Source organism: Euprymna scolopes, chromosome 3 (assembly GCF_053919585.1).
Source record: "Euprymna scolopes isolate OS-2025 chromosome 3, ASM5391958v1, whole genome shotgun sequence".
NCBI classification, from domain to species: domain Eukaryota; kingdom Metazoa; phylum Mollusca; class Cephalopoda; order Sepiida; family Sepiolidae; genus Euprymna; species Euprymna scolopes.
The window spans coordinates 65113334-65124284 of NC_136484.1; the positions used below are offsets into that span (position 1 = coordinate 65113334).

Sequence of the window (10951 nt, forward strand, 5' to 3'; positions counted from 1 at the left end):
ATCATTTTTGTTGTTGTCTATCGCGCAAACAAACAAGAACTCACGTATCTCTCACAGTCCACATAATATGAGATATGTTTCGCTATTCTCGGATAATTACTTTTTATTCATATAATTACTTATTCAATTCATTCATCGTTTTTCGCGATCTCTTGCCTCCGGATATTCTCAACGCGAAACTCCGATGCTGTTAATTCATTTTTTTTCCGTACACCCGTGATGAGCGAATTGTCCACACAAGTTTGATTTCTTATGCGCTTGTTTTGCGTTTTATTTTCACTATTCCATGTCGTTTTTCATCATCATGTGACTGCTTTTTTGTGGTGTATTATAATACTAAAAAAAAAGTCGTTGATTATGTATTTATCGAATAACAACGGTATTTAGACCAAACCGTGAGTCAAAAATCGCGCCTTTCATTCGCCGTCGGTATCTATCCGCATATATCGGTACATTCACATTCCATGAACAAAACAAATTCCGGGAAACAGTGACACTTATTCTTACAAACGGGATCTCCCGCTGTTTTCTCTTTGAACTCACTCTGTTCCCCTTGGATTATTTTCTCATATTTACCCCCCCCCTCGTATACACACCCGATAAAAAGAAAACTATTGTAAACTTAATTATCAAGGTAATACTGCAACTACCGCTCCAGCTACCCAGCGCTGGTTTTCAATTTCGTTTGGCATTATTTGCCATCCGCTTTTTGGAATTCAGATTAGCACAACAGAAAAGACCGTGTTTGGACAATTATTAGTTAAAAAAGGCGGGAAAATATTAAAAAAACGCCACAACACATACATACATACATACATACATACATACATACATACATACACATATAAATATAACAAAAAGAAAAGTGTTATCTTGCTTTTTACTACTTTGCTTTCTTACATTGGCATCAAAACATTCTTTTTCCCCCCCAAGCGTTATTTATTTTCGAGGTATTTACGTTAATAAAAAAAAAAAAGAAAAAGAAAAGTATTTGAAATATATTCTTTAAAAACGCGACGATTATCTTCGTTGAGGACAAGGGTCACATTATTCCCCAGAGGCAGGGAGAAATATTAACAATAACAATAGTAATAATAATCGACGCGGATCCCGGGAAATGCCCCATTGAAAAATAGACGCAGAAATACTCACACACGCGCACCGCCATGCGGAAAAACTAACGACAGTAGCAGTATCATCAGCAGCAGCCGCCGTGCGGAGTCAGATCGACACGCGAATGCCATATGCGCGCTTTTCTGCCTGCCTCTTTCACACAGACACACGCGCGCACCTAATCTTTTTTTCGAAGGGGAAACTCCTAAACAGTATTCTACACTTTTCGGAAGCATTAAATTCTTTGGGGGTTGGTTTTCACACACACGCACACTTAAAAAAAAAGAAAAAAAGAAAGGAATTAAACTAATATCCACAAGAAAATAAGAAGGGAGAAAAAAAGTAAAGAAAATGGATTAAACGCTTACACACACACATTAAAAAGAAAAAGAAGAAGAAAAAAAAGAAAAATGAATCTTTTTCGAATTTCTATACGTCAACGAAAATGGGATTTTTCCAGTTATAATTCCTTTTTAAATTCCAACGTGTGAAAAAAGAAAAAAAGAAGAAGAAAAAAGAGGAATCGTGCCGTGTTGTCTTGAAATTATCCATTTTATTATATTCTGTTAATGGGTTTTTTTTTGTTTGTTTTTATTATGTTTTTGTTTGAGCGAATAATACTACGGGCCCGGTTCGATATTTTCCGTATTTGTATCATGAAGACCCCAGAATAAACAAAAAGACAAATGGAATAGTTTTGAGTGAAAGAATTCTCTCTTGGTCTTTTTTTTTTTTTGTTGTTGTTGCTAAAAGAAGCGCATTATTTTTTCTTGGCTAAAACTCCCTGTTGAATATCCATTCGTCTTCTCATACCTACACTTCAGCCGACTTCGGTCCGATAGACAAAAATCGACCGACCAACTATTTTTGAAAATTGGGGAAGAAAAAAAAAAGTAAATTTCATTTTTTTTTTTTTTTCTTTTTACAAAAGGATTTTACTTTGACGCACAGGTACAGTTATTCATGATTTATTTTATTTGCATTTTTTTTTTTTTGTTTGCATTTCTAAAATAGAGAATTAGGTGTTTACATATTTAATCTTTATTATTTTTCTGTCGTGTGTGTGACGTAACTGTTTCAAGTCGTTTTATTTACAGATAATTTCTTTTCGCTCGGTAATTTATCATTTAAAACTAATTTTTAAATGCAAATTCGAAAGAAAAATGCATTTTTTTTTAAATCGCTTATAAGAAGTAAAGAAAGTTTTATTTAAATCGGATCACAGTTTTTTTTCTCCGAAAAAATAAATTTCTATTTGAGAGAAAAAAATCATCACAATCTAACAGTAAGGTGATTAATTAATTAGTTAATTATTATTAATAGTTTAATTCAAATCGTGTTATTCTCGATTTCCTTTGAAAAATACATTTCGAATTGTAGCGTTTGCTTTTAATATTTACTAGAAACTTCCGCTAAATTTGTCTGTTTTTAATTGTTTTTTTTTCAAATTTAAACGTGTCCCCCCCCCCACACACACACACATTATTTTCTTTTTCTCTGCTATGGACTTTTATCCTGAGCCCCCAAAATCAACAGAGGTTAGACCATTCTTGTACTGATCTGGTCTCTGTTAATTTTGCAGTGGGAGTTAAGTTTTGTGCAGTTCTAGGAGGTTCACCATCCCAGGCTTTGCCTTCTCTCTTTGAGAAGGGGGTTAGTTTATTACTAATCGCTTGAGGTGCACTCAATTCCGACAGGGCTGCCCAGACACTTTTTGCCGGACAGAGTGCCCGCTGTGAGGGAGGGACTGACTTCTCAATCTTACTTCTCGACTCTGGTGTCTTAGTTCTTGCAGTGGGAGAGAACTAAATCTCTTTCTCTTTCTCTGCGTCTTGCATTTTTATTCAACCAAATAAACTTTGCCTAACTTATAAAATTTAATCTAAAAGGATCTTTAAGCAGATTCTGGTCTTTCCAAACCAATCTAAAGAATTTGTAATAGTTCTAGCCACTAAGTTGCATAATTAAGTTACCACACTATTGTATGAGTGATCAGGAGACTGTGGTTGCACGTTTTCTTGTTATTGTCACTTTTCTCTGCTTACAGATGAAAAAAAAAGTACTTTTGTTTATATCCATGACGTAAACATCGTCATAAATTGTTCAGTTTTAGCAATCCAAGGATTATAGAGCCTGAAAAATCTGGCACGACTATCGGAATCCCTCGTCTTAGACAAATTTTGCACTTTTTTGTTAATTTCTTCCCAACGGCGTCAATTTTTTTTTTTTTTTTTTTTTTGCTGTAAAAGCATTTTAAGACGACATATTTCATTCTTTCTCTTCGCATCCAGGTTTAACAACTTTTCTTCTAATTTAATGCCCCCCCTCGTCTACACTGTAAACTAAATATGATTTAATAGAGAGAAGCGAAATAATTGACTTGGACAGTAATAATTGTTTCAAGTGTATTTCTTCTCTAAATAATGGCATTAATATATCAGCCCACCACCAAACCCCGGAGGGTTCGGTTAAAAAAAATAAAAAATAAATAAAAGGCATGTAGTAGAGATTCCTTAAAATGTGTTTCTCATTTATTCCATCATCTTTGAGTTCTTAAAGGATTTATATTTAATTCAAGCAGACAGATATCTGACAATTAAGGAGATAAAGAGAGAGAGAGAGAGAGAGAGAGAGAGAGGGGGGGGGGACTCACTCGTCACAATAGTCAGTCATCAGTTAACGAACGATGAGTTTTTATGGAGAGGTTTGATAGATTTATTTAATTTATGATTTTTTGTGAGTTTGCTCTGGTAACAGACATTAGAAAGACTTAAGGAATGACAGACTGAGATTGACGCGTCATCCATTTGATTTTCACGGTTGTTTTTTGTTTTTTTAAACAATTTTTTTTTATGTTTCCAGACTTATTTTTAAATTTATTTGCATTCTGAGTGAGCGCACGCACACCGTTACGAGATATTTATGATTACATCACAGTTCAGGATTAAAATATTCTTTTATTCTTTGGAAATAAACATCACGTTTTCAGATTAATAAATAAATAAATAAATGAATAAAGTAGCCGAAGGTACAGAATAGTTAACAAAGCCCCCTCCTCCTCTCTGCGTTTAAGAATGGGGTTCTTAATAACGCTCTTATTTGGTACCCATTTTTAACATGAGGAGGGTGGGGTTTTGTTAACTATTCTGTAACTTCACCAAAATATTTTTTTAGAAACTGTTCAATTTTTAATAGGCAGAGTTTTCTGCATAATTTTCAATTAAGATAGTTTCATAGTTGAAGCTTCGACCAATATTTATGGCTTGCCTATCTCTTAGGAAAAACTAATACTATTTTGGTAATCTAAAGTTTTTTTTTTTTTTTTAAATTTTGACAAAAAATAAAGAAATAAAAAAAATAAAAATAGTAAATTAATGAATGAAATAAAAAAAAATATAATAATAATAATAATAATAATAATAATAAAAACAAAAAAAAACTTCAAAACAAAAGTTTAGTTTGGTCGATTTTCGAGCATCCCACAGACCAACACAGCACTTAATTTATCAATAGTTGATTTATAGGTTCACTATGGCATCCTTTTAGTATGTTAGGAACTACAAATAGAATTCTTCCTGGCATTACCTTTTTTATTTAGTAGGGGACTTCGTTTATTGCCGATCGTTCAAGGCGGCCGTACTGGAAAATAGATATAAAGCCCTGGTTCATTACATAAACAATTCCTGTACAAACGATTGTTTTCTGTCCATTTTATAAATAGACACATTTACGGTATACAAAATTTACCAGACATTCACAAAGATGTTTCAGCTGTATATAATACGCCACGTCATTATATCATGTTAAATCAAAAGCTCTACTCATTATACACTATTGAGCTACTATTACTTTTTTTTTATTTTACTTCAGTCGAAGTTCTCAGAAATCAAAGGGCCCACTGCCTGGGGCTAACACTTGCACTCTATATGAGATACATAGATATTCGAATGTTTCATTAAAGTTCTTTATTTCTCAAACACTGTGTTAGTAAAGAAATTGAGAACATAATTTCCCTCCTCCCAATTAACCATTTTTCATATGTTGTAGTATATCTTTCGTTTTGGTCTCTTGGTCTTACTAGATTCCAGGACAAGAATTCATCTAGTCTGGTGGAGTATCCAGCTTCGTGCTATTACTTGAGATAACATCACTTGGAGAAGGTGCACCATTCATCGTAAAAGCTAATGTGAGTTAGACAGCGTGAGGAGATCTTATTTGGGCAGCGAATACTATGTGATTTTGAATATTTAGTTAATGTTTACTTCTAGGGAAAGGTATCTTCATGCCAAGTTGTTCTGACAAACCCCTGTACAGAGAGACCTTAGACACTCGAGGATAGTGTCTAGTAGACATTCAAATGTGTGTGTGTGTGTTGACGAAAGTCATTCATGCAAACTAAATTCTTATGTGGTCGATTGAGTCAACCATCCGTGACTAGATTTAGCCGATACTTAAACCAAAAACCGTTATCTGCTCTAAGGGAGGGCCTACCCACCCGCATGAAAACTACTGTAGTACGTGGCCTTCTGCCTTGCCTTAACAATTGTGTTGTATGTGAAGTAGATCGGGGTAATAAATACCTATGTATGACAATCCAAGAAGAGGAGAACCAGGAGAGTTCGTTGGAAAAGTTTAAGTCTCCGCCAGTATGTACACACGCCACGTGCGAGAGCCGGATTAAAACATAACTTCTTTGGAGAGTCACACGTTAATAGTTGCTTGATTTACTATTAGTATGTAGGTGTTTTTTTTTTTTTTTTTTTTTTTTTTTTAAATTTTTGTACAAAATTTAAATCGAACTATTTCTTTTTGCACCTAACCCTAAACTAACTCTAACATAAGTTTTAGGTTTAGTTCGACAAATGTCGGTTTGATTTGGTTCAAATTCTGGAGAATCACTTTAAAAAAAAAATTTTTTTTTTTTTCAAGTATTCATATTTTGTAAATAAGTATATATAAGGAAAGAAACATTGTTGGAAAAGAGAAATGGTCGTCATTGTGTAAAATTAAAATCGATTTTAATGTTGATATCGGTAAAACTGTGCTTATTGTACTCCTCCCCATGAGGGCAGGATGTAATACAAAGTTGGCTTTTAATTGTGTTGAGAATGTCCAGTTCTATCAAGAGGAAAATTTGGGATGAGATATTCTTTTTAATTCCCCAGTCCAGAAGGATTTCTCCTCATCTGGCTGATGACAAACAGATATATAATTTCATCTCGGTTGCAAGTACCGGATAAGTTGCCATAAAACTATCGATTAGAAATAATTCAAGTAACAATTAAAGTTTATGGACATCCGTCAAGTATTATGTTTTTGTATCCTAAGCAAATAAATAAATTTAAAAATAAAATAAAATATTTTTAACCGCGCCACTATTGTATCATTGAACTCAATGTTTCTGTTAAATGAAATAATCTTGCAATACTTTTAGTTGTTAAAGGAGAAACTTTGTAGAAAGTTTCTCTCTCTTTATCTGGGACGGAAGAATCGTCTTGCGTAATATGAAATATCCAACACGAAGACTTCCAGCTTTGACAAAATATGGACATGATTTCTGTAATGGGTACACATTCTGACTACGGAATTGTTATCGGCTACGCCGAGTCCAAACCAAGTCGGATATATACATTACATTAATTTAAATTGGAATAATATTAGAAATAGAATAGTTTAAACGCCGCTCCCCTCCTTTCTTATTCATGGGTAAAATAAAAACGCGTTTTGATATGTTTCTTCGATATTAGATAACCACAAAATGGCTGACATGCTGTAAAATGTATCTAACCAACAAACTACCATAAACTAATAAAAATATAACAAGATCAGATTTAAAAAAAGTGTTTTTCAGTCATTTTTTTTTTATTTCTTTAAATAAGAGTTTTAAAAAGGCGCACTTTACACTTTTTTCACAGCTATTTTAAGTGTTTAACACTACAGTGTGCTTGTTAACGCCTTTTGGCGTGACTCACACACACACACACATATATATATATATATATATATATATATATATATATATATATATATATCCATGGACGGGCTATTTCAGTGTAACCCCTTAGCATGACTAGTCTAGCACGAATCAAGACAAGGATCGAACCTTCAAACATAAAATTGACAGCTTTTACCACTAATATATATATATATATATATATATATATAAATATGTATGAATAAAAAATCAATACGGAAAATATATGAATGTTTATATCTTTTCCATATTGATTTCCTGTGTGTTAACGTGTAGGAATACAAAAAGTCTTTTGAACAAAACAAGAATGTTTCCTTCAAAAGCACATAATTTTCGACCGATCCTTCGATCTTCCTCCGTGTGAATGCATATATATATATATATATATATATATATATATATATATATATATATATATATATATACTTGTCTAGTTTATGACAATCCGACTTACATGATTTTATAGGTGCCTAAATTCACTGCATGTAAGCATTAATTCCTGATGGCCGAATGGAACAATGCTAGTCTACAAGCCCAAAGTTTACTTCGATAACTGGGTTCGAGTCCTGCAAGCGGCTATAATTATTACTTCCTACACTGATGATTACATAAGGATGAAACAGTGTCTGATGGTGTAAAAAAATTATTAATATTTATTGCAAAAATAGTAAAAAGCATTATAGCTAAATATATATATATATATATATATATATATATATATAGTTCGTAAAATAAAAAAAATTATCGGGATCTGAACAGAGCCGAAGCAAGACAGTATCAAGAAAAGCTTTATAATTAATAATTAAATAAGCTCATCTTACGCTAGACCAGATTTATGTCTCATACGTCTATTTAAGAACCACGTTTTCAGTATTTCTCATGACATCATCCAAGTCACAAAAAGTTGAACCTGATCAGTGTTAGATGGATAACCATTTCGGAATAAGAAGTTTCGTACGTGGGAGAACGAAAACACCTCTCTACAAAAACTAACGTCGTCAAAACCGGGTTGTAGCTTATAATCGCCGGATAGTGTGAAACCTGAGGCTTTTAGTATATAACAAAACCTTTTGGAGTGTGTGAGATAGAGAGGAGGATGTTTGTATTATTTTCTTCTGTCGTGTTTATTGAGATGGGCAAGGGGTGGAATGCTTTCACGTGTAAAGGTTTTAAATCAGAAAGGGGTCAAGCACTTCATTAACCCGGTTGATTAAACCGGACGCATAGCAATGCTGCCGTCTATCACTCCTGCGACAGTAGTGACGTCAGCGAAAAGCGTGCTGGCTGGACTCTGGCCAAGACGGCTCGCAGGAAAAAAACAAACAAAAAACAAAAACAATCAGAACACGTTATTATTAAACAGCTCTATCCCTCTACATTAATAGCTGTTAATACATCGTGGCCGACAGTTAATAATAATTAACAAAGACAGAGATATTTAAGAGTCGGAGAAAAAAAAAAAATGGATGAAAATCCCGCGTATATTCATTTTTTGAAGAAAGCGATTTTTGTTTACTTTGCGATTTGTGAAACTGAACTGCACACGTGATTTTTTTTGTGTTATTTATTTAATCGCGAATTCAAAAATAGCAATTTTATATTCTATTTCATTCTCATTTTAACAAGATCATTGTGTGTGTGTGTGCGTGTGGGTGTATATTCTGGCCACGTTTCTCCTTTTCAACAAACAAACAAGAACCACGGTTCAGCTTATCGTCGTTACATTCTTTTCATTTATTTATTAATTATAGTCAGCTAAAACCTTCCCTAATTTTCCGCGTAGCTGCCACAAAACCGGTGAAGAGGCAGAACAGTCCCTTGCTTTTTTTTGTTTGTTTTGTTATTCATTATTTGTATTTTGAAGCGATTTATTGAAATAAAATATAAAAACGGACGTTATTGAAAAGTATACAATAAAAATTAACAAAAACATTATACAAATAAAAATAACACAATTAGTCTTTATTTTCACATTAAATAACAAAATTAAAAAAGTTTTATTATTTGAAATCTTATATTTGTTTTCAATAATTCTTAAAAAAAAAATGAAAAACTTTTTTCACTAAAACGTAAAAAAAAAAAAAAGAATACATGCAGAGGAGAAATATGGACATGAGAGAAAATAGTGAATAATATATTTTGCCTCTTTACCGGTTTCGGTAGCAGCCACGCGGGAAATTAGGGAAAACATTAGCTGTATAACCTATTTATTTATTTTAAATTCTTGCATTTGTCAAAATTTTACTGATATGCCTCAATAGACCATGTTTAGATTTCTCCCCATAAATTAAAAAAAAAAAAATAATAATAAATTCAAGGTTGATTTTTATAAAAAAAAATAATTAAAAAGAACAATAAAAAATGTTTCGATAAAATTAACTTATTTTCTGTCAGAAAACAGAACAGATATGACACTTTGATCCTATCTCGGGTTTCAAGTAGTTTTTATTTACTTAAATACAACAGTGTCAAAGTTAGGCAGTGGCACCTAGCTCTCTCAAAAGAGGAGCACGTTGAACAGGTGCACAACTGCACAACTGCACAATTAGCTACGATCGGTTTCGTTAGCAAGGTGCCTGCGGCAATCGGTCATAAACAAACCCTCTCACAAAGAGGGCGAGAAAAAGCCTGGGAAGATATGCCCTGACCAGGCAAACAAGATTACAATATTCTTTGATTTTACCGTGAAGTTCTGGCGTACTTTAACCGTCTGCTGTTTTTTTTTTTTTTTTTTTTTTTACTTGTGTAAGAATATAAACAATTTCGAAAAATTTCTTAAACTATTACCGGAACGTTTTGAGTAAATTCCTGAAGATATTCTCTCCAAAAGTGTTATATAATAATAAGATAATCCTTTGAGCATGTATACATTGGCGCTAGCGACTGAACATGCTTTTTGAATTCTGTATCCGATTTAGAATTGTTTCTTTAAAATATTCGGAAGTTTCGCTTAATCGAAACAAATGAGAAACTGTGTTTTTTTGTTGCTGTTTGAAATCATGATCCATTCCTCTATGCACCACAGATACAAAGTAAATTCAACTTGATTAGTTATATTTATAATGCCCTCGCAAAAGAAAATATTACATTAAAAAAATGGTTACCGGAGAAGAAAAAGTCAATCTTTTGGCAAATTATTATTACAACTAAATATTATAAACAAATGTTTTTGCGATACGTTTTGAATGGATTCAGTTATTTACGAAAGTGCATTTTTACCTAAATGCGAGTTGGGAATAATTTTCCCTTTAACCAAATTGGTATCCGCACATGGGGAGCGTTATATATATATATATTATTTTTAAAATATAATTATCCACTGACAGGTGTTTTGTCGTCACGACTCATCAGAGCGAGATTCAGCCACTCTGATGAGTCGTAGACGACGAAACACGTGTCAGTGGATAATTATATTTTTAAAATAATATATATATATAAAGCAATTCAATATAAACTTTGGGAATTAGAAAAATACCAAAAATTTTTATTCGACAAGAAATACAAAAACTTAAGAATTTTTCCTTATTCCACACAGTTTCAAAGTTTCCTCAAGGGAAAGTTGTTAGGCTATAAATTTTGCTGGTTAGCACACAAATTGAAAGCTAAACAAGCCAAAAACTTTATGACCCCATCCCCCGATTGATTTAGGAGATAAAGAAAAATTAGCCCTAAAAGGTGTGTTTTTCAGGCCTAAAACATCCTGAGGCTCAAGAAGCACCAGAATTTTCCTAGGGTCAAATATTACGTTTCCATGTGGTGCTTTTGGTAATTTTCAGCAAAATCTAATTATCGGAAAAGATTCTATGTGTCGAAAAGTGCTATTTTTTTGCCATTTTGACCCTTTGACCTACTTGTGACGCAACC

The 10951-nt window shown here is 32.8% G+C and overlaps 1 protein-coding gene across 7 annotated transcripts in view; it reads left to right on the forward strand.

Moving 5' to 3' along the window:
- The window catches only part of LOC145255809 (uncharacterized), a 551788-nt gene that overhangs the window by 386628 nt on the left and 154209 nt on the right, over nucleotides 1–10951 (forward strand). Inside the window, exon 1 of one of the 7 annotated variants that reach the window (XM_080114555.1) lies at nucleotides 1186–2064. The exons of 5 other annotated variants lie outside the window; for them this stretch is intronic. The gene's annotated coding sequence lies outside the window, so the exon portion shown is untranslated. Of the gene's footprint in view, nucleotides 1–1185; nucleotides 2065–10951 lie in introns of those variants that run through there. One more of the 7 variants, XM_080114546.1, reaches the window with a different exon arrangement.